This window comes from Bufo bufo, chromosome 6, assembly GCF_905171765.1.
Source record: "Bufo bufo chromosome 6, aBufBuf1.1, whole genome shotgun sequence".
NCBI lineage: Eukaryota > Metazoa > Chordata > Amphibia > Anura > Bufonidae > Bufo > Bufo bufo.
Genome location: NC_053394.1, coordinates 82,429,178 through 82,454,282, shown reverse-complemented (window position 1 = coordinate 82,454,282; position 25,105 = coordinate 82,429,178). Strand labels below are relative to the sequence as shown.

The 25,105-nt window shown below is 45.7% G+C and overlaps 1 protein-coding gene and 1 long non-coding RNA gene across 3 annotated transcripts in view; both read left to right on the top strand.

Annotated features, from left to right (window-relative positions):
* The first annotated feature begins 6,190 nt into the window (after positions 1-6,190).
* LOC121004176 lies at positions 6,191-14,982 on the top strand. Its single transcript, XR_005779672.1, has 3 exons — positions 6,191-6,219; positions 7,648-7,650; positions 14,862-14,982. It is a non-coding gene; the product is annotated as an uncharacterized LOC121004176 (long non-coding RNA).
* Positions 14,983-16,747: 1,765 nt separating this feature from the next.
* The window catches only part of STAMBPL1 (STAM binding protein like 1), an 80,391-nt gene continuing 72,033 nt past the window's right edge, over positions 16,748-25,105 (top strand). The window contains exons 1-2 of one of the 2 annotated variants that reach the window (XM_040436313.1): positions 16,748-16,935; positions 17,027-17,108. The gene's annotated coding sequence lies outside the window, so the exon portion shown is untranslated. Of the gene's footprint in view, positions 17,109-25,105 lie in introns of both variants that reach the window. The other variant, XM_040436314.1, reaches the window with a different exon arrangement.

The following is a 25,105-nucleotide window of genomic DNA, read 5'->3' as shown; positions in this document are numbered from 1 at the left end:
ATAATATCACCCCCTCCACAGCCTTCTCCAACATACAGTCTCATGTTAATAACATCACTCCCTCCCACAGCCACCATCAACATACAGTCCCATGTAAACATCATTCCTTCCCACAGCCACCATCAACATACAGTCCCATGTAAATAACATCACTTCCTCCCCCAGCCACCATCAATATACAGTCCCATGTAAATAACATCACCCCCTCCCACAGCCACCTCCAACATACAGCCACATTTAAATAACATCACTCCTGAACATTTAGTCACATGATAACATCCCTCCCTTCAGCCCTAACATACAGTTCCAGTTAAGGGCACTTTCACACTAGCGTTTTTCTTTTCCGGCATAGAGTTCCATCCCAGGGGCTCTATACCGGAAAATAACTGATCAGTTTTATCCCTATGCATTCTGAATGGAGAGTAATCCATTCAGGATGCTTCAGGATGTCTTCAGTTCAGTCTTTTTCACTGATTAAGACGGAGATAAAACCGTAGCATGCTACGGTTTTATCTCTGGCCAAATAAAACGGAACATTTGCCTGAATTTTTTCCCATAGTATTAGTGCCAGAACCGGCATTCAAAATACCGCAATGCCGGATCCGTCCAGACTGAAAAAAAGTTGAAAAAAAATAAATGCCGGATCCGTTTTTCCGGATGACACCGGAAAGACGGATCTGGCATTTAAATGCATTTTTAAGACCATCAGTTGGCATGCAGTTCCCGCCCCGGATCACTCTGCCGCAAGTGTGAAAGTAGCCTAAATAATCACAACTCCCAGCATTGCTCTGCCTCTCCCTTCACTTACCTCTCCTCATGTAGCAGAACTCACCACAGCTTCTTCCTAGGACTTCTCCTCTTCACTGCTGTCCTCTCCTGCACTGGTCACATGATGGTGACATCCTCGCAGGTACTTCTCAACCCCTGCCTTCTGCAGTGATCACATGACCTGTGATGTCATCACAGGTCCTTCAGATCTTGCACTGCATTAGATTTAATTGTATTGCTGTCCTCAGGACGGCAATACAGTTGTATCTGCCTGGCAGGCAGTACATTCAGGGCCTGGGACAAAACATCCAGGGCCCAGGCCCCGAATGTTTTAGCCTAGCAACGCCCCTGACATACAAGTTAGCCTATTAGAGATAGGGTGCAGGAGTGGTAACACCACTCTGGGGTGTTACAAATGTAGAGAAAGTTAATATGAGGCACTTACTAATGTATTGTGATTGTCCATATTGCCTCCTTTGCTGGCTGGATTCATTTTTCCATCACATTATACACTGCTCGTTTCATGGTTATGACCACCCTGCAATCCAGCAGCAGTGGTCGTGCTTGCACACTGTAGGAAAAAGCACCAGCATATGTGCGGTCCCACGGTCCCGACCACCAGAAAGGCCGGCACTTATTCCTATATTGTACAATCACGGACACCGCTGATGGATTGCAGGGTGGACATAATCATGGAAACGAGCAGTGTATAATGTGATGGGAAAATGAATCTAGGCAGCAAAGGAAGCAATATGGATAATAACAATACATTAGTAAGTGGCTTGTATTAACATAATAAATGCCACTTGCTGAATTGACAAAACCCCGTTAAGGCAGCTTTACATTGGCTGAGAATTGGACAGATAATCTCTAAAAAGCGGTCATAGGAACCCTCGTCAGCAGGTATAGCTGGCGGTATAAAGGTGCCACTGATTACCCGATGGACAAGTGAAATGCTTGTTCATCAGGTAATATGATAGTTTGTGTGGTCACCTAAATCGTCATTTGCCAGCAGCAGATCATGCCGTCTAAACGTTCTGCTGCCGACGAACAATGATTCTGTATGGGAACGAGCAATGGCATTAACGATCACTCCTCCCCATACTGTGGAGGGGATCTATGCATGTAAATGCAGTGGTCTCCTTCACTGATGAGCAGGCACTTGCTGGGAAGGAACACCTACTAAAGGGACCTTTACTTCTCTAGTAAACCAAAGTGGTCTCTTCCTCCTTTAACTATTGCTAATCTGTCTGAGATAGAGTTTAGTTGTCTTTAAGATGGCCATTTAAAGTAGAGTCCATGGCATAGACACCTGCTGTTGTTTTTTACCCTTTTAATTCCCTTTTTAACTACTTCCCCCTGTCTGCTTTTGGGCCTTAGTGACCAATCACATTTTTTTTTTTTCATTTTTCATTGTCAACTTCCAAGAGCTGTAACCGTTTTATTTTTCTGTCGATGTAGTTGTATAAAGGCTTGGTTTTCACTGGACAAGTTATAGTTTGTATGGCACCATTTTGGGGTACACATGTCGCATTGATTAACTTTTATTAACGGTTTATTGGGTGGATGGGAAAAAACTGCTATACTGCCGCTGGGGTTTTAGATTAGAAACTTTGCAGTGTCCATGTTTCAGGCATAAATAACATGTTACATTTACTCTCTTGGTCAGTATGATTGCAGTGATATCAAATACCTAGAGTTTTTTATGCTTTTCTACTTTTGCACAAATAAAACCCTTTAAAAAAAATAAAGTTTTTGCTCCACTGCCTCCCAAGACCCATAACTTTACCTTTCTTCCTACAGAGCTGTGTGAAGGCTTGATTTTTGTAGGGTGAATTGTACTTTTCAAAGCTATCACTTTGGGGTACATAACACTTTTTTATACTTTTTTTTGGCAAATATGAAAAAAATAACAATTGTCATTTTTTTACAGTGTTCATGGAATGGGTTAAATTACATAATTGTGTAGTGTTGGTCGTTACAGATACTAATATACCAAATATGTGGAGGGGATTTTATATTTTTTCACTCAAAAGCAAAAAGCTGTTCAATGTAAAAAGGTATATTTTTTTTACTTGGAATTTTTTTTATTTACTAAAACTGTTTAATCTTTTTTTTTTAATCACAAGGGGACTTTAATAGGCGATCTTTTGACTGCTTCTTTAATACATCTGTATTGCTAATGCAGTACAAATGGATTTGACTGTTTGTCAGTATAGCACTGTCACCAGCAGGCTGCACCAGAGAGGCATAACCTGCTAGGAAATAATGCTGGCAGGCCTGGGCCTTCACTACCTCCTGTCCTGCTATGCAAAGACATCAGCATCCCACGATTACATTTGTGGGGTGCTGATAGGGTGGCCACTGGCTTCACCCAAGAAAGCCGGGCCTCACTGACCACGCCCCCAAACTGGTAACCACTCCCACCTCCACGAATCCACGCCCCCATCGCCATTGGGGGAGGGGAGGGGGACCCTTCACAGTATTTATTAACCCTTTCAGAAGGGGGGACTGCTGAGGGGTTAATAACTACTGTGAAAGGACTGCAGGTGCAGACATGTCCTCTACAAGACTGGGGATGATCTGCAGGTGATCCATTTAGATAATAATGCAGATCCGCCTCTGTGCCAGGATCTCCTACATACAAATAACTCCCGTACACCTGTGCCCATAGCCTGCCACGGCCGGACTGGACCCTCCACGCCAAGTAAAAAAGTTTACACTGTGCATGTGCCACACTCTCACACAGGGAGCCCCCAGCAGCTCGTCCTCCACTATCCTTCGGCTTCCCGAACAAACCTGCTCTGCTCCTGGCTGCAAATGCTCTCCGCAGGCTGCCCGGCCATACACAGGCTGGAGGTGGCCCGCACCAGTGAGGTCCCGTCCCACGCAGCGCTCCTCTGTTACCAACCTCCTTCCCTCACAAACCAGAATTGGCTGGTGCAGCTGCAGCGCTGATAACGTTGACATCATGTAAGCGTGCAGAGTGATCCAAATGTGCTGCCAGGCCCTGCCTCCTGCCATTTACTTAAAGTGACCATGCCTGAGTGGATCCGCAGTCCCGTCACCCTGTACAACAAAAAAGGAGGACTTCTGGCTCTCCGTCCTGGCCTTGTGCTGGACGGAGGACCAGGATTCTAAAAACCGTACTGTCCGGCCTAAAACCGGACGTCTGGCCACCCTATGCTTATGGGAGACAGAGGGAGCTCCCCTCCTCTAACTCACCTAAACTTGATATTTCAATTTCAGTCTGCAGCACTATCATAACTCCTGTGCAACATGCCCGCTGTCTTGGGGCCACATTTGACTCCGATCTCTCCTTTGTTCCCCATATTCAATCACTTACACACTCTTTTCGTCTGCACCTCAAGAATATCGCCAGAATCCGCCCTTTTCTTACAGTGGAAACGGCAAAAACCCTTGTTGTTGCCTTGATTCATTCTCGTCTTGACTACTGCAATGCATTACTAATCGGTCTCCCTCTCACTAAACTCTCCCCCCTTCAGTCTGTTCTAAATGCTGCAGCCATGCTCATCTATCCATCCAACCGCTACACTGATGCTACTAGTCTGTGCCAGTCACTTCACTGGTTGCCCAGCCACCACCGAATACAGTTCAAACTTCTCACCCTCACCCACAAAGCTCTCCACAGTGCTGCACCTCCATACATCTCCATCTACCACCCTACTCATGCTCTCCGTTCTGTTAGCGACCTAAGATTAATAACCTCCATAAGGCCTCTTTCACACTTGCGTTGTCCGGATCCGGCGTGTGTACTCCACTTGCCGGAATTACACTCCGGATCCGGAAAAACGCAAGTGTACTGAAAGCATTTGAAGACGGAACCGTCTTCCAAATGCTTTCAGTGTTACTATGGCACCCAGGACGCTATTAAAGTCCTGGTTGCCATAGTAGGAGCGGGGAGCTGGGGAGCGGTATACTTACAGCCCGTGCGGCTCCCGGGGCGCTCCAGAATGACGTCAGAGCGCCCCATGCGCATGGATGACGTGATCCATGCGATCACGTGATCCATGCGCTTGGGGCGCCCTGACGTCACTCTGGAGCGCCCGGGGAGCCGCACGGACGGTAAGTATACTGCTCCCCCGCTCCCCGCTACACTTTACCATGGCTGCCAGGACTTTAGCGTCCCGGCAGCCATGGTAACCACTCTGAAAAAGCTAAATGTCGGCTCCGGCAATGCGCCGAAACGACGTTTAGCTTAAGGCCGGATCCGGATCAATGCCTTCCAATGGGCATTAATTCCGGATCCGGCCTTGCGGCAAGTGTTCCGGATTTTTGGCCGGAGCAAAAAGCGCAGCATGCTGCGGTATTTTCTCCGGCCAACAAACGTTCCGTACCGGAACTGAAGACATCCTGATGCATCCTGAACGGATTTCTCTCCATTCAGAATGCATTAGGATAATCCTGATCAGGATTCTTCCGGCATAGAGCCCCGACGACGGAACTCTATGCCGGAAGACAAGAACGCAGGTGTGAAAGAGCCCTTATTCGTACCTCTCACTCCCGTCTTCCAGATTTCTCTCGAGCTGCACCTACTCTCTGGAATACTCTGCCCCGGAATACTAGGTCAATCCACAACTTCTCCACCTTCAAACGTGCCATAAAAACACATCTTTTCAGGCAGGCTTATCAAGCTATCTAAACTGTCTATTCCCCGACTAAACCTCCCCCCACCAACTCCTCTGGCCTAAACTCTAGTAGTCCCAAACCCTTAGCAGATCGGCCGGCATCACTCCTGTCAGTTCAATAATGGCTCAAATCCTACTTATCACAATCAACTACCTTATGTGTCACCCCCAATTCCTCATATAGATTGTAAGCTCGTGCGAGCAGGGCCCCGACTCCTAGTGTTTCAGTTACATATTATCCAGTTATTTTTGTTTTGTATATGAACCCTATGAACTTGTAAAGTGCTGCGGAATATTGTGGCGCTATATAAATAAATATTATTATTAAAGTCTAATTTTAACATCAGTGTGAGGGTTTAGTCAGATTTTGTTGATTGCATCCACCACAGTAGTGCACCTATTCTTCTAAATGTTTTTTTATATCAAACCATAAGCATTAAGCCCCTTTCACACGGGCGAGTTTTCCGCGCGGGTGCAATGCGTGAATCCGGACCCATTCATTTCTATTGGGCTGTGCACATGAGCGTTGATTTTCACGCATCACTTGTGCGTTGCGGGAAAATCGCAGCAAGCTCTATTTTGTGCGTTTTTCAGACAACGCAGGCTCCATAGAAGTGAATGGGACTGCGTGAAAATCGCAAGCATCCGCGATGGACCATGTGATGAGCTCAGTGACGTCACCACAGGTCCTTTACCCAGGTCCTGAAGAAAGAAGACAGAAGAGAAGCCAGGCTGCGCGAACAAGTGGATTAAGGCGAGTTAAAAAAAAAATCATTTATTTTTTAACCCCTCCAGCCCTATTGTACTATGCATTCTGTATTAAGAATGTATTATTTCCCCTTATAACATGGTTATAAGGAAAAATAATAGCAATCTACAGAACACCTAACCCAAACCCGAACTTCTGTGAAGAGGTTCGGGTACCAAACATGCCGATTTATCTCACACGCGTGCAAAACGCATTAGGCCCCTTTCACACGGGCGAGCATTCCGCGCGGATGCGATGCGTGAGTTGAACGCATTGCACCTGCATTGAATCCCGACCCATTCATTTCTATGGGGCTGTTCACATGAGCGGTGATTTTCACGCATCACTTGTGCGTTGCGTAAAAATCGCAGCATGCTCTATATTCTGCGTTTTTCACGCAAAGCAGGCCCCATAGAAGTGAATGGGGTTGCGTGAAAATCGCAAGCATCCGCAAGCAAGTGCGGATATGGTGCGAATTTCACGCACGGTTGCTAGGTGACGATCGGGATGGGGACCCAATCTTTATTATTTTCCCTTATAACATGGTTATAAGGGAAAATAATAGCATTCTGAATACAGAATGCATAGTACAATAGGGCTGGAGGGGTTAAAAAAAATAATAATAATAATTTAACTCACCTTAGTCCACTTGATCGCGATGCCCGGCATCTCCTTCTGTCTCCTTTACTGAACAGGACCTGTGGTGAGCATTCATTACAGGTCAAGGACCTGTGGTGACATTACTCCGGTCATTACATGATCCATCACATGATCTTTTACCATGGTGATGGATCATGTGATGACCGGAGTGACGTCACCACAGGTCCTTGACCTGTAATAAATGCTCACCACAGGTCCTGTTCAGTAAAGGAGACAGAAGGAGATGCCGGGCATCGCGATCAAGTGGACTAAGGGGAGTTAAAAAAAAATATATTTTTAACCCCTCCAGCGCTATTTTACTATGCATTCTGTATTCAGAATGCTATTATTTTCCCTTATAACTATGTTATAAGGGGAAATAATACAATCTACAGAACACCTAACCCAAGCCCGAACTTCTGTGAAGAAGTTCGGGTTTGGGTACCAAACATGCACGATTTTTCTCACGCGAGTGCAAAACGCATTACAATGTTTTGCACTCGCGTGGAAAAATCGCGGGTGTTCCCGTAATGCACCTACATCTTATCCGGGCAGAAAACACCCGTGTAAAAGAGGCCTTAGTGGTCACTGGAACCCAAATGTTCTTCCACCTGAAAATGTTTCACAGGAATTAAGCCCCAGTCAGAAGACCATATGGCCGCCGTGCCCATGTTGCGGACTGCAAACAGCGGGTCTGCAAAACACTGGCCGTATAAACTCTGTGCTGCAGTGAGGACCCATTGACTTGAATGGGTCCACGATTTTCAGCATACAGAAAAAGATAGGACATGTCCTATCTTTTGTCATATGTTGCAGATCGTGGTCCTGGGTGAAAACACAGAGTTGGTGCTCACCTCACCATGCACCACAGAGGAGCACGGGCACAAAACCGTAACCAAGGCTGAGAAGTATCAAAGAACACAGATTGTCCAGCTTCACATCGTAGTGCGTATTTTATTAGGAAAAGTGCTTAAAACCAAACAACAAACTCATTCCATCTACGCGTTTCGGATCAATATAAATTACAGATTCTTCCTCATCTTTCCTCATGTTCAAGTCAAGGGGTCCATACAGCAGCATGGAGTTAACATGGCCGATGTATTGTGGACCCGGGGCCTTAGTCTGAATAATGGGGTGATCTTTTTAAAGAGGTGGTCTTCAAGAGAGATTTCACTCTAGATACCAAAAGTCACTACATACTGGTGCGTCTTCAAACAGTTAAGGCGCTGTACACAGTTGATTTTAGAATCCAGTAGCCTTATCCAGCATTGCCAGATACCACCGTGTACTGCTGGATCCTCATTGGTTTTAATGGGATCCGGAGGAGATCTGGCCGCTCTCAGACAAATATGTCCAGATTTGGCCAGAAAAACCCCCTGCATGCCACGGTTTTTGACTAGCTGATTCTCGACATATACACTCCGTTGGATTCCATTATAGTCAGTGGCACATGGTCATATCCGGCAATACCAGACAAGGTGGACTCCAGCAGCCTGAGGCTTAAAGCTGGATCAGGCTACTAGATTCCAAACGCAACTGCAAACGGGGCCTAAATGATAAAATCAGAATTGCTACAGGGTCCAAGAGATTCCTACAAGCTCTTACAGTAGTGCAGATGCGAATATACAAACCCACAGCATAGTCTGGATGTGTTAAAGAAATTACTGATGCACATACACATCAGACCCTAAGGCCCCTTGTAGACGAGCGTGTTCGGATTAGGTCTGGATGCGTTGCGAATGCGTTCAGTGAAAAATGCGCGATTTCGCAGGCAAAGTCATTCAGTTTTGCCTGCGATTGCGTTCAGTTTTTATTGCACGGGTGCAATGCGTTTTGATGCGTTTTGCACGCGCGTGATAAAAAAAAACTCAATGTATACAAACAACATCTCTTAGCAACCATCCGTGAAAAACGCATCGCCTCCGTACTTGCTTGCGGATGCGATTTTCATGCAGCCACTTTCACTTCTATGGGGCCAGCGTTGCGTGAAAATAGCAGAATATAGAACATGCTGCGTTTTTCAAGCAACGCACAGGTGATGCGTGAAAACCAACGCACATGTACACAGCCCCATTGAATTAAATGGGTCCAGATTCCGTGCGGGTGCAATACGTTCGCATCACGCATTCCACCCGCGCGGAATACTCGCTCATCTGCAAGGGGCCTAACATTGCCATGTGACAGTGGCCAAAACACTGAGGCAAACTGTAGCCAAAAGTAAACCTTCAATTATTTGCAATGGAATTTCTCTTTAAATAAATTAGACGTCAATGCTCAATAGGTCATTGTTGTTAATATTTCTTGCCGCCAGATGGTGTCAGGCTAAAAGAATATAGTGGAGCACAGCGCCATGTGATGTGCTGCTTGCAAACTATGAAGGTTTCAGCTGTAGGAATTGCCATTTTAAAAATCCAAAGAGCATGTAAAAATATTCTTTACGCTGCCCGGTGGTACGGTCATAGAACATTATCCTGAGTGAGAGGACCATGGCAAGGACTGCAGGGTTAGGAGGAGAGGGTCGGCTAGTACAGCTCTCGCCTTAGGCTACTTTCACACTGGCGTTTCTGGGTCCTCCTGTGAGATCCGTTTCAGGGCTCTCACAAGCGGACCCAAAACGGATCAGTTCAGCCCCATTGCATTCTGAATGGATAAGGATCCGTTCAGAATGCATCAGTTTGCCTCCGTTCAGCCTCCATTCCGCTCTGGAGGCGGACACCAAAACGCTGCTTGCAGCGTTTTGATGTCCGCCTGACGATGCAGAGCCAAACGGATCCGTCCTGACTTAACAATGTCAATGGGGACGGATCCGTTTTCACTGACACAATATGGTGCAATTGAAAACGGATCCGCCTCCCATTGACTTTCAGTGTAAGTCAAAACGGAACCGTTTCCATTATCATGAACAAAAAAAAAATGTTCTAGGCTACTTTCACACCTGCGTTAGGTGCGGATCCGTCTGGTATCTGCACAGACGGATCCGCACCTATAATGCAAACGCTTAGATCCGTTCAGAACGGATCCGTTTGCATAAGGCCGAATGCACACGGCCGTGTTCCACGGCCGAGAGCGGTCCGTGGTATGCCGGGCTGGATTCCTGTTCAGAGCAGGAGCGCACGGCGTCATTGGTTGCTATGACGCCGTGCGCTTCATGCCGCCGCTGCACTACAGTAATACACTGGTATGATCTATACAAGTGTATTACTGTACAGCAGCGGCGTCATGAAGTGCACGGCGTCATAGCAACCAATGACGCCGTGCGCTCCTGCTCTGAACAGGAATCCAGCCCGGCAAAAATATATATTTTTTTGTTCATGATAATGCAAACGGATCCGTTTTGACTTTACATTGAAAGTCAATGGGGGACGGATCCGTTTGAAAATTGAGCCATATTGTGTCAACTTCAAACGGATCCGTCAACATTGACTTACATTGTAAGTCTGGACGGATCCGGTTGCCTCTGCACGACCAGGCGGACACCCGAACGCTGCAAACTGCGTTCAGGTGTCCACCTGCTGAGCGGAGCGGAGGACAAACGGTGCCAAACTGATGCATTCTGAGCGGATCCGTCCAGCCCTAATGCATTCTGAGTGGATGCGGATCCGCTCAGAATGCATCAGTTTGGCACCGTTCGGGGCAGCTTGTGAGAGCCTTCAAACGGAACTCACAAGCGGAGCACCGAACGCTAGTGCAGCGTACTCAAGTTAGGTTTAGAAATGTTCCTGGGTGTTGTAGTGCAATAGACACTAACCTGAGACGGCTGACTCTCTGCAAGGGCAGGTGATGATGAGAAATGTTCGTGACGCCAGTGCCAATTAAACGGTGGCACGCCGTTTGCTGATAGCAGGAATAACTGAGGAACCACGTGATGTTAAAACAGAATTCAAACTTTAGTAGTCATCATTTAGGGACATTGACGGAAGCGCAGTTCCTTTGAAGACAGTTGATTTTCAATACAGTTGATGCAGGCAATATATATATATATATATATATAGCAAGGTGACTTTAGAGTGTTAAACACAGGACTTGCAGTACAGGCAGCTTGCACTCTATTCCTGACTGATCCTGGAACATAGAAACTCTTCTCCAAGGTCCAATGCCCTAGCTCTGGCGTATATCCTTGGTTTTATCTCTATCAAGTACCTCCTCTGTTGTCTTGAGTACCTCTTGCTTTTCTTGACTTGCCTCTGTCTCTCTCTCAGTTTCCTCAGGCTCTAGAAACTTCTGAACTCCCTCAGTGTCCTCAGGCTGATTAGCTGTGGTGTTCCTGCTTCGGCATATATAAATTCAGGAGGGGAACCTTTTCCTTGGATCTGGAACCCAGTTACAGGGACTGCATTACCCTCTCCTGGTCCACAGGCTTCAGGCCTGGACTTGACTCTGACATAGTCTAATCTCTGGTTAGACTAGACTACAGACTTCAGACTCCAACTACAACTCTAGACTGACTTTCCTTTCCCTGACTGGGCCTTATATAAACTAGGGCTCCCTAGCTCCCTCTAGTGACTAAGAGCTGGAATGACACCCCTAGCAGGCCTGTACATGCACATTTTACAGCAACAGGGAAATACATAGCATTACATTACATTACATTTTATAAAGATGACTTATACCAACTTCCCCATAAATAAGGGGGGACGACAGCACACCAAGTGACCCTTCTGTAGTGACGGGAATTACAGTCCCCGTACACTACACTAGTGTGACAGTAGACTAAGGCCTCATGCACACTACAGTTTTTTTTACGGTCCGCAAAAACGGGGTCCGTAGGTCCGTGATCCGTGACCGTTTTTTCGTCCGTGGGTCTTCCTTGATTTTTGGAGGATCCACAGACATGAAAAAACAGTCGTTTTGGTGTCCGCCTGTCCGTGCGGAGCCAAACGGATCCGTCCTGAATTACAATGCAAGTCAATGGGGACGGATCCGTTTGACGTTGACACAATATGGTGCAATTTCAAACGGATCCGTCCCCCATTGACTCAATGTAAAGTCAGGAGTTAATATACCATAGGATCGGAGTTTTCTCCAATCCGATGGTATATTTTAACTTAAAGCGTCCCCATCACCATGGGAACGCCTCTATGTTAGAATATACTGTCGGATATGAGTTACATTGTGAACCTCATATCCGACAGTATATTCTAACACAGAGGCGTTCCCATAGTGATGGGGACGCTTCTAGTTAGAATATACTACGAACTGTGTACATGACTGCCCCCTGCTGCCTGGCAGCAACCCGATCTTTTACAGGGGGCTGTGATCCGCACAATTAACCCTTCAGGTGCCGCACCTGAAGGGGTTAATTGTGCGCATCATAGCCCCCTGTAAGAGATCAGGGGCTGCCAGGCAGCAGACCCCCCACCCTCCCCAGTTTGAATATCATTGGTGGCCAGTGTGCGGCCTCCCCGCCCCCCCCTCCGTCGGCCCCCCTCCCCCCCTCTATTGTAATTTCATTGGTGGCCAGTGTGCGGCCTCCCCTCTCCGCCCCCCCCCTTCCCGATCATTGGTGGCAGCGGAGATTCCGATCGGAGTCCCAGTTTAATCGCTCTGGGGCTCCGATCGGTAACCATGGCAACCAGGACGCTACTGCAGGCCTGGTTGCCATGGTTACTTAGCAATATTACAATATTAGAAGCATCATACTTACCTGCTAGCTGCTGCGGTGTGTGTCCGGCCGGGAGCTCCTCCTACTGGTAAGTGACAGGTCTGTGCGGCGCATTGATCTGTCACTTACCAGTAGGAGGAGCTCCCGGCCGGACACACATCGCAGCAGCTAGCAGGTAAGTATGATGCTTCTAATATTGTAATATTGCTAAGTAACCATGGCAACCAGGCCTGCAGTAGCGTCCTGGTTGCCATGGTTACCGATCGGAGCCCCAGAGCGATTAAACTGGGACTCCGATCGGAATCTCCGCTGCCACCAATTATCGGGCAGGGGGGGGGGGTGAGAGGGGAGGCCGCACACTGGCCACCAATGCAATTACAATAGAGGGGGGGAGGGTGCAGCACCTGAGGGGTTAATTGTGCGGATCACAGCCCCCTGTAAGAGATTGGGTGCTGCCAGGCAGCAGGGGGCAGTCATGTACACAGTTCTCAGTATATTCTAACTAGAAGTGTCCCCATCACTATGGGAACGCCTCTGTGTTAGAATATACTGTCGGATTTGAGTTTTCACGAAGTGAAAACTCATCTCTGAAAAAGCTTTTATGCAGATGGATCTTCGGATCCGTCTGTATAAAAAGTAACCTACGGCCACGGATCACGGAAGCGGATGCCAATCTTGTGTGCATCCGTGTTCTTTCACGGACCCATTGACTTGAATGGGTCCGTGAACCGTTGTCCGTCAAAAAAATAGGACAGGTCATATTTTTTTGACGGACAGGAAACACGGATCACGGATGCGGCTGCAAAACAGTGCATTTTCCGATTTTTCCATGGACCCATTGAAAGTCAATGGGTCCGCGAAAAAAAAACGGAAAACGGCACAACGGCCACAGATGCACACAACGGTCGTGTGCATGAGGCCTAAACGGATCCGTTCTGAAAAGATACAAGACGGATCCGCACCTAACGCAGGTGTGAAAGTACCCTAAGCGTGTTGCACTCATCATAGATACAATTAAAATATTCTATAATAAGGCATGGATATGAGCCTTAGGGTACTTTCACACTAGCGTTTTTCTTTTCCGGCACTGAGTTCCGTCCTAGGGGCTCAATACCGGAAAAGAACTGATCAGTTTTATCCTAATGCGTTCTGAATGGAGAGTAATCCCATCAGGATGTCTTCAGTTCAGTCACTGAACGGTGTTTTGGACGGAGGAAATACCGCAGCATGCTGCGGTATTATCTCCGTCAAAAATTCTGGATCAGTTGCCGGAATGCCGGATCCGGCATTAATTTACATTGAAATGTATTAGTGCCAGATCCGGCATTAAAAATACCGCAATGCCGGATCCGTATGCGCAGACCTTTTAAAAATTTGGAAAAAAAAATAGAAACGGATCCCTTCTTGCAATGCATTTGTGAGACGGATCCGCATCCGGATCTGTCTACAAATGCTGTCCGTTTGCATGCAGATTGCCTGATCACTCTGCCGCAAGTGTGAAAGTAGCCTTACATAGATAGATGTTACTTTTATTGATGAATAAAATTGAAAAATACGTTTATTTTCTAATTTTATTACGTCTCTTTTTCTTGTCATTTTAAGCCTATATAACGCTTGCCTATATTAAAGGGGTTTCTGTGATTTTTGAACTTATTAGTGGGGGTCCGACACGACACCCAGGACCCCCTCCGATCAGCTGTTTGATACGGCATGGGTGCTCATAATAGCGCCGCTATCTTCTCTCTGCACACCCGGAACAATGGCGTACATTACACAGCGCCTGTGCTTGGAAGGGCTGCTCAGCCCCAATTACTTTCATGTGGCTGAGCTGCACCTAGGCCATATGACCGATGAACGTGATGTCACTGGCCTGCTGTGAGAAGGCCGCAGCGCTCCTGCGAGTGCCGGTGCCCTCTCAAACTGTTGATCCCAGGTGTCGGATACCCCCTATCCTGAGGTCATCAGTTCTTGGAAAACCCTTTTAACTAATATTTATTATTATCACTATGTTTATTCCTATTTATGAGGCTCACTGTGAGTATTGTTGTATATTGTCAATTAAGGAGGGGAGGGCTAATGATCGACCTTACTCCTTTTGTACCCTAACTGCATCTTGGAGGTAGCACCGTGAAGTCTCTCTTCTGAACTCTTGTTTTTATAGACATTTGATAAACACATATTTTAAGCATTTGTAATGTTCACTCTCAATAAGAAGTAACAACCCATGTTGTGACAATAATAATAGCGTGTGGCGCCTGGAAATGCCAGAATAAGGGTATATTACGGTACGTATTATGCATGGATTGTTGTGCAGAAAATCTACAGTTTAAAGTAGATGAGATTCTCAAAATCGCGCTCACCGCGATGACGTCAGCGCAGGTCCTGCAGGAAGACGAAAAAAGACAATACCGGATGTGCGATCAAGTGGATGATGTGATTTTTTTTTTTTTGTTAGCATTCTGTATTAAGAATGCTATTATTTTCCCTTATAACCATGTTAGAAGGGAAAATAATAAAATCTGCACAACACCGAACCCAAACCGAAACTTCAGTGATGAAGTCAGGGTTCGGGTCTGGTTACCACATTCAGTTTTTATCACGCGCAGTGATGGCCAGTTCGCCGTGTTATCTTAAATCACAAGTCCGGCGAGGCACAGGTAAGTCCTTACCTGTGCCTGCGCCGCGAGCCGGTCTGAAACAAATGCGGTCACCGGGAGCAGGCAGTTCTGAGAACAGCCCGATGAAGGCCCCCGCCAGCTGTTCTCAGAACTGCCTGCTCCCAGTGACCGCATTTGTTTCAGAATCAGACCGGCTCGCAGCGCAGGCACAGGTAAGGACTTACCTGTGCCTCGCCGGACTTGTGATTTAAGATGACAGCAAGCATGTGTTCGCGGGCGAACACGGCAAACTGGCCATCACTGATCACGCGCGTGCAAAACGCATTAAACCGCTTTGCACTCGCGTGGAAAAACCTGAACAACGCAATCGCAGACAAAACTGACTGAAATTGCGAGCGCACTCGTGCGGGTTTCCCACTATGCATCTGGACCTCACCCACGACGCTCGTGTGAAAGAGGCCTAAGGTTTGCGGTGCCTTGTGTCCGGCAATGCCCGATCCAGTGAGCTCTGGCAGGTTGTTTCACTGCCAGAACTGCCTGACGGATTTACAAAAGCTACTGTGAACATAGCCTTACTCCATAAACCGGTACATACTACGCTAACGTAAAAAGGAACAAATATGGATGAAAAATGGACAACATAACAAAATATGGAACAACTATGAAGCAAATGTATTTTCAAAAAAAACTTGCCCTTGCCCCAAGTTCACAATTGCGTTGTGAAATCCGGCAGAGGAACAGCCTGCCAGAGTTCACAGTATGTGCCACAGCCAGATAATGCCACTAACCACTGGCATATGGCCAGATCCCTGTCGTATCCCATTGTAGGATCCGGCGGGTTCGCAGCATTATCCAGCTACGCCAGATAAAGTGAACTCTAGCAATCTGTTCCTCTGCCGGAAAAACCTGCTGGATTTCACAATGCAGATATGAACATAGACTTACGGCTCATGCACACGAACGTATTTCCTATCCGCGTCCGTTCAGTTTTTTTGCGGACCGTATGCAGCACCGTTCATTTCAACGGGTCCGTCCAAAAAAAAGGAAGTTACTCTGTGTGCATTCCGTTTCCGCATGTTTGTATGTCCTTATTTCCGTTCCGCAAAAAAAAAAAATAGAACATGTCCGCATTACGGACAAGGATAGGACTGTTCTATTAGGGGCCAGCTGTTCCGCAAAACACGGAAAGCACACGGACGCCATCCGTACTTTTTGCGGACCACAAAATACATACAGTCGTGTGCATGAGCCCTTAAAATGAATTCACACACGGCAGATTTATTGTAGAAATTTCTGCAACTGAAAATCAGCTCCATAATTCCTCTGCGCACACACGGATTTCTACAAGCCCCAGGACAGTCGCAGAAATGTTTGCAACCAATCTGCCGTGTGTGAATGTACCCTTAAAGGTCAGATGTGGCACAGAGTTTCCACCAGTTTTCTAACAGGACTATCATGAGCGATCTGAAATGTAATCAATATGTTATTTTCAATGCATCTGTTTTGCATAACCCCAATGACACCGTATTGATAAATCCCCCCTTCCCTTCGATTTAAAAGCCATCATGGCCACACTCTTCTACATACGCAAAGCCTCCAAAGATGACTGTGATGCTGGGAGGAAGTGTGAGTGATGCATTCCTCATGGCTCCTATTAATAATGCCACATGAGGCCAGCAATAAGCAGCTGCAGACATTGTGCTTCCTGGAGAGGCGGGGAGAGGCTTTCCTTCCCATGCTGCTCACTAATCATCAACCTCAGGTTGCATGATCCTCAGGACTATCAGCTCAGCCCTTCTCTCCCATATACCATCACAGTCTCCTATCCTTGCTGTAGAGACCCCGCTCTCTGAGCCAGGTGCACATTACTGGTCCAGCATTGTCACAACGTGCACATGAAAGCAACATCTGGTAAACAAGCCATTATACAGGGGGCAGGAGAGAGGTGGGGACACACCACCAGGCTGCTGTCATCTCATTTTGTTCTATTACAAAACGCCAGGAGCTGCAGTTCTTTCCAGCAAAAGCCAGAAAAGCAAAGAGGCTGATGAGAAGCGAGGGCTGCATCGGGGGCTGCGGTGTTGGTAAGTCACTGGATTATCTTTATGATAAATTGAAGAACGCAGACGGTTTGTTTCCTATGTATGAAGAATTGGAACATCTATTTCTGTATCGCCAGCCTGCGTAGATACAAAGTGACAAATATTGTGGAAATGGAAGAAGGAAGGGAACAAGACCCTGTCTCATAGAGTACGCTTGCACAGTAAGGTTTCCTGATGCAGTTTCGGAAGACAAAAATCAGGAGTGGATCATAAAAGGAGAGAAAGTATAAAGAACAGATGTGATGTCTCCTCTTGATTTCGGGTTCCAAAACTGCATCCAGGGACCCTGACAGTGTGGCCATATCCTTAGAGCTTACAGTCTAAGTACGGGTTTAAAGGCACCATCTGTGTCATTCCTCAGTGGTGAGAAGATGGGGGGGCGGGGGGCTTTACATTTTACATCTGGTGCTGAAACTCGTGAAGATAAGTCAAGTACTGTAGGTGGTATGCTGAAAGCTCTTGATGTCTACGTAGTTGTCAGGTGACATTTTCTGTATGAAACTAATCTGGTGCCGCAAGGTCCTCTTTCTGTTCTCTGTCAGTGGTGACATTGGTAAGGACAATTAATTAAAGGGGAATTTCACTTAACACTTTTATAGATGTAAAAATTAGGAAGAGGGTTTGTTTGTTTGCACCACATGCATGGAGACAGCTCTACAGTATACAGTGATGTGCATAGAAATGGCAAGCAACAGAAAGACAGTCTAACCTTCAAAAACCCCTCTCCCTAACCTTCCCCACCACCACAGACCAGTTCTCCTGGGCCCAGTTTTTACACTTTTTATGTGGCAAGGTAAACAGAGTAGATGACTAGGTTCTACAGGTAAACAGAATAGATGACTAGGTCCCACAGGTAAACAGAGTAGATGACTAGGTGACGGGTTCTACAGGTAAACATAGTAGACAACTAGGTTCTACAGTTAAACATAGTAGACAACTAGGTCCTATAGGTAAACGGAGTAGATGAAGAGGTCGTACAGGTAAACAGAGTAGATGAACAGGTCCTACAGGTAAACAGAGTAGATGACTAGGTGACGGGTTCTACAGGTAAACATAGTAGACAACTAGGTTCTACAGTTAAACATAGTAGACAACTAGGTGACGGTCCTACAGGTAAACAGAGTAGACTAGGGTGCCTTCATGCCGAGCAGATTTTGTTGCAGAAACTACCTCTACTGAAAATCTGTTCTATTCATCTGAATGGGATTGTTTGGGCAGGAAGCACATGGATTTCTGCGAGCCTCATTCAGGTGAATGGAAAATATTCTGCAACAAAATCTCCTGCATGTGTAAGCACCCTTAAACTACCTGCACACGTTGTGGATTACGTACGAATTCTTGTGCAGAAAAAATGCAGTGTAAGGGCTAATGCACAGGGCCGTTGTGCGTCCGTTCCGTGCATTGGGGACCGCAATTTGCGGTCCCCAATGCACATGCAACGTCTGTGCGGTGGCTGAGACAGATCCAGACCTATTCAACTTGAATGGGTCAGTGATCCGTCCGCACCGCAAAAAAAAATCAAACAAGTTCTATTTTTTTTGCGGTGCGGAGGCACGGACAGAAACCCCACGGAAGCACTCCGTAGTGCTTCGGTGGGGTTCCGATCCGTGCTTCCATTCCGCATCTCCGTGATTGCGGACCCATTCAAGTGAATGGGTCCACATCCGTGATGTGGAGTGCACACGGGCCGGTGCCCGTATATATTGCGAACCCGCTGTATGCGGGCCACAATACGGCCACGGGCACACAACAGCTGTGTGCATGAGGCCTAATACAGTACCAGAAAAGTGTATTGGATTGGACAAATCTCATGTACACTTTGCTTTTATCTTCCATGCGGAAATCGTCCTATCGACCTGTCGTGCAGATTTTAAAATCTGAAGTATGTCCACTGTTTGTGCATTTTTTTTAATTTTTTTTTGTGTGCGGATTTCACCCTTTATAATGCAAAACCCAATCAAATGCACACCAAAAACCTCAAGTAACAGCCAAATCACAGCTCTGAAATAGTCTCGTGTCTTCAGCTGCACAACTTTTCCGTGGCTTGCTGTCGCCATGTAGCCCCAGCCTCTTATAAAGAAAGTGAAACCTTTGAAGTCCTTTTTATGGTAATGACAGGATGATTCACTGTGTATACGTAAAATTACACCCATTTTCCACTTTTTGATTTCTGCGCTATACATTGTGTAACTTTTTAATATATTCTATGGTACAACTCAACACTGATCTCAGGTTCTGGAGATGTTAAGACAGTAATAGTTTCTCACAGGCTTTATGAACTGCTCACTGGCATTGATTTTCCTACGCATATCCATAGATTCACCTTTCCTCCTCAAGCTGGGGACATCAATCTGTCCCCAATGGGGCTCACAATCTTAGTTCCCTATCAGTATGTCTATAGAGTCTGGGAGGAAACCGGAGAACCCGGAAGAAAACCCACGCAAACACGGGGAGAACATACAAACTCCAGGCAGATGTTCTCCTTGGTCGGATTGGAACCTCTGACCCCAGCGCTGCAAGGAACCAGTGCGAACCACTGAGCCACCGTCCTGCCTGTAGATCATTATAGACCCAAATAAGAACACTGAAATGCATCTATAAGACAGTGGCCTGAGATTCGCCATAGGGATAGAATGTAACAGGATGTAATAGAGTTAATGAAGTAGTAAAATGATGTGGGAATTGTCAAACATTAATCTATTTTTTTAATTAAAATATTTGACGATCTACTAATACTTACATTCATGTGTGATACCATTGGGTTAATCTGTAATAGTCATTAATGGTTTAATAAGTCTGAGCTGACCAGCAAAAATGTTGCCAGACTTCCTTTTAATTGTTCGTTGCCTCTAGAGGAACACGGAGGCTGACGGGGTGAGAGCTGACACCTCGCTGTCCTTGTGACCTGGGTGACCCGAACTGTTAATGAAAACTGCATAGCTAGATCAAGCTATGTACTCATCAGCAGGCACGTGGTGAAACTATTTCCCATGATATAAAATTCCAGATGCTAGTCTATTATGGTATAGGCTGCCAGTGTTTGATGTATAAAGGCCCGTCCAGAGATCTAATACCCGCACGGCATGGCACTGAATTACAGGTGATTTACTATAGTTACAGCTGACAGAAAAGGATATTAAAAAGACTGGTGTCGTCGATCAGACCCAAGATTGCTGATCAGTGTGTTATGACCAGTCCTATTGTCAGGTATTAAACTGGACTTTGATTCATGGGGATCCACTTCCAAAAGGTGGCTCTAGAGAGATGGTTCCCTTTCCCTGGGAGATACCCCTTTGCATACTTTTTTCCCATGGAGCATTGTCAATGTCTCCATACACAGCTGGTCTCTTTAAGGAGTTCTATTACCCTCTACCTCACGTAATACACATTATGGTTAGAAAAACATAAAATACAACCATTGTATGAACTGTACAGTGACCGTACAATTCGGACTGTCAAGTCTTCTAGGTAGGGTAAGGAAGTACACATTTGTGTTAGTGTAGGTAAGAGCCTCAGCCTGATGTCTGAGGTGTTCACCCCACAGAGGACCACCCAGCCTAGACACTTAGGGGGAGATTTATTACACTCACAGTCCAACATCGGAGGTGACTGGGTACAAAACCTACAGGGAAATTTCCCAGTGAGCCAAAGGACCCGGGGGGAAGGGGGGAGGAAGGCACCCAAGCCCTCCTCATGGCAGCCAACCAGGAACATCAAGATCTGATGCTCTCAGCATCAATTAATGTAGGACCTGGCCAGAGGTCATAGGCGCCCTTCTGAATTCACCTGTATTGCCATCCTCAGGGCGATGATACAGTTTCATACTGTGGTGGGCGGTAGTATTTTCTTCAGCATTGTGGTATTTGGCTCCACTGTAGTACTTGGTTCTGCTGAGACAGTATTTTGTACTGCGCTCTATTTGTTTCTGCTTGGATGGTATTTTGTTCTGCACTATGGTATTGCTGGCCCCGCCTACTTTTGTTGTCCCTGCCTACTTTTGGACCCATTTACATCATGGGGTCAGTTTTAGATTCTTTCCAGGGCCACTTGAAGTTCCCAGTCTGCTTTCCACCATTGTATCAAATCCTCAGTTGTCTTCAGCTTCTGGATGTACAGTACATAAAATGAGAATTGTCTAAACCTGATACTTTGTAGTTGTTTTGAGACAACAACGGGTCAGGTTTCAGCCTCTCTCGTGAACAAAATGTTTCAGTTATCTGACAACAAGCAGAGATTTTGCAAATAGTACGTAACATTTGGAGATTTATCAGTTACATACCTTCATTATCCAATTGATGCACTATTTTCTGACTTGCGGCACATAATGGCGCATATGGTGCATATCATTAGCAAATTTGGCACTTCCTACGACTCCCGTTGGTCCTTCGATAGCCAATTTGAAAAATTGTTGAGGTACAGTAAGCATTCTGACACATTTTGTCCCATTGTATACTATAAAATTGTAGAAGTTTTCATGGTAAAATTAATCTTATTTAAATTAGACTGGACATCCAAGTTTAAGTATTGTGAAGTGGATTGCATGTTTTTAAAGGGCATCTGTCAGCAGATTTGTACCTATAAAACTGGCTGACCTGTTGCATGTGCTCTTGGCAGCTGAAGACATCTGTGTTGGTCACATGATCATACAGGGAGTGCAGAATTATTAGGCAAGTTGTATTTTTGAGGATTAATTTTATTATTGAACAACCACCATGTTCTCAATGAACCCAAAAAACTCATTAATATCAAAGCTGAATATTTTTGGAAGTAGTTTTTAGTTTGTTTTTAGTTTTAGCTATTTTAGGGGGATATCTGTGTGTGCAGGTGACTATTGCTGTGCATAATTATTAGGCAACTTAACAAAAAACAAATATATACCCATTTCAATTATTTATTTTTACCAGTGAAACCAATATAACATCTCAACATTCACAAATATATACATTTCTGACATTCAAAAACAAAACAAAAACAAATCAGTGACCAATATAGCCACCTTTCTTTGCAAGGACACTCAAAAGCCTGCCATCCATGGATTCTGTCAGTGTTTTGATCTGTTCACCATCAACATTGCGTGCAGCAGCAACCACAGCCTCCCAGACACTGTTCAGAGAGGTGTACTGTTTTCCCTCCTTGTAAATCTCACATTTGATGATGGACCACAGGTTCTCAATGGGGTTCAGATCAGGTGAACAAGGAGGCCATGTCATTAGATTTTCTTCTTTTATACCCTTTCTTGCCAGCCACGCTGTGGAGTACTTGGACGCGTGTGATGGAGCATTGTCCTGCATGAAAATCATGTTTTTCTTGAAGGATGCAGAACTTCTTCCTGTACCACTGCTTGAAGAAGGTGTCTTCCAGAAACTGGCAGTAGGACTGGGATTTGAGCTTGACTCCATCCTCAACCCGAAAAGGCCCCACAAGCTCATCTTTGATGATACCAGCCCAAACCAGTACTCCACCTCCACCTTGCTGGCGTCTGAGTCGGACTGGAGCTCTCTGCCCTTTACCAATCCAGCCACGGGCCCATCCATCTGGCCCATCAAGACTCACTCTCATTTCATCAGTCCATAAAACCTTAGAAAAATCAGTCTTGAGATATTTCTTGGCCCAGTCTTGACGTTTCAGCTTGTGTGTCTTGTTCAGTGGTGGTCGTCTTTCAGCCTTTCTTACCTTGTCCATGTCTTACCTTGTACATTGATGTTGCAGCTCTGAAATATGGCCAAACTGGTGGCAAGTGGCATCTTGGCAGCTGCACGCTTGACTTTTCTCAGTTCATGGGCAGTTATTTTGCGCCTTGGTTTTTCCACACGCTTCTTGCGACCCTGTTGACTATTTTGAATGAAATGCTTGATTGTTCGATGATCACGCTTCAGAAGCTTTGCAATTTTAAGAGTGCTGCATCCCTCTGCAAGATATCTCACTATTTTTGACTTTTCTGAGCCTGTCAAGTCCTTCTTTTGACCCATTTTGCCAAAGGAAAGGAAGTTGCCTAATAATTATGCACACCTAATATAGGGTGTTGATGTCATTAGACCACACCCCTTCTCATTACAGAGATGCACATCACCTAATATGCTTAATTGGTAGTAGGCTTTCGAGCCTATACAGCTTGGAGTAAGACAACATGCATAAAGAGGATGATGTGGTCAAAATACTCATTTGCCTAATAATTCTGCACGCAGTGTATGTGCTCACATTGCTGAGAAAAATGATGTTTTAATATATGCAAATAAGCCTCTAGGAGCAATGGGGGTGTTGCCGTTACACCTAGAGGCTCTGCTCTCTTGTAACTGCCACTCCCTCTCCCCTTTGATTGACAGGACCAGGTGTTATGATTTTTTCACTGCCTGCCTATGTCAGTGGTAAGTTTTTTGCGGTCCAAAAATCACAGATCCTGGCCACTTGCATGCCACCATTTATTTTTTTACTTCTGTAGAAATGTCCTATCCTTGTCCACAAAATGGACGAGAATAGCCTATGTCCTTTCTTTTTTGAGAGGCCGTGGAATGGTGTGATGTCCGCCTCTTTTGTGTCCCTATTGAAATGAATGGTTCATCATCCGATCCAAGCATACGGTCGTATGCATTCGCCCTGAAAGTGCAGAGGGTGCGAAAAAAGCTGACTGGATATTTGTCTCAAAGTACTCAAGCAAAAACTTACTTAAAGAATTACCTTCATGATAAAGTACCCCCATAGTGTCTCTTTGATATGGACTATAAGGTCCTCCAGTGCAAAGGGGTTTTGCCAAGATTTTCATATTGATGGCCTGTCCTCGGGATTGATCATCAATATCTGATAGTGGAGGCCCAACTCCTGACATCCCCAGCGATCAGCTGTTTGAAGAGTATGTGTCACTCCGGTTGACCACTGCAGCCTCTTCCTAGGCTTGTGACATCATCTTCATCTGTCCCATTCAAGTGAATGGGGCTGAGCTGCAATACCAAGCACAGCCGCTATATGATGGACAGAGCTGTGAGGATGCCGCAGCACTCACTGGAGCGCCGTGGCCTCCTCAGAACACTGATTGGCTGGGGTGGCGCATCCCCGGTGATCAGATATTGATGATATATCCTGAAGATAGGTCATCAGTATTAAGCACCCAGACAACCCTTTTAAATGTAGAAGGCTTCCATGACCATAGCTTTTTCACCATAGCAACAAAGTTGCTGAAAAACACTATTGGAAACACAATCATAGAATGTGTGTCTGTGCTAAGGAACAAGGAAAGTTATTTTTTTTTTTTTTACATCTTAGATTCCATATTATAATTGTAAAGGAACACAGAGGGACTTTAAAGGATTTATCCAGTTTGCATCAACCTCTGTTAAAATCATCATTTATGAAGGTAGCTGTAATTTTGTAATGTATTTCTTTTACCTTTATTGCTCCAATCTTCCGGTCTGGGCTGTGATCACATGATTATGTCCCTGCAGCTCTTTCTTATTTCCTGTGATGTTATGTCCATGGGCGTGTCAGTGATAGGGGAGTGTCTATGTAACTAGCTGGGTGGGAGGAGCTATAAACTAGACAGGTGCTGTTAGGGGCGGTGCTGGGGCAGACAAAGGAGAAGTGCATCATGGGTTTGGTTGGATACAGCAACAGGAAGTGTTACCTACAGGATGTAACCAGAGTGATTTGTTTAAATGGTGAAAATGGGTCAAGAGAGTCCAAATTAAGGGAAAGAAAAAGCATGGGGAAGATGTACACAAGGTAAGCAACTGCATCAGCATATCTGTTAAAAACCATAGTAAAACCCAGAAAACCCCTTAACGAAGTATCCCAGGATCAATAGCGGATTATAAAAGGGGTGTTTGGTTCTGAGTACAAATAATGTAGTAGATGTCACCTGCAGTCTATGTAACACCCCAGATAACACAGTGATAACTCTGAGTACAGATAAAGTACCTGCAGTCCTATGTACCATTATAGATAACATAGGGTAAAGGGGTTCTTCGGGATTTACATATTAACCATCT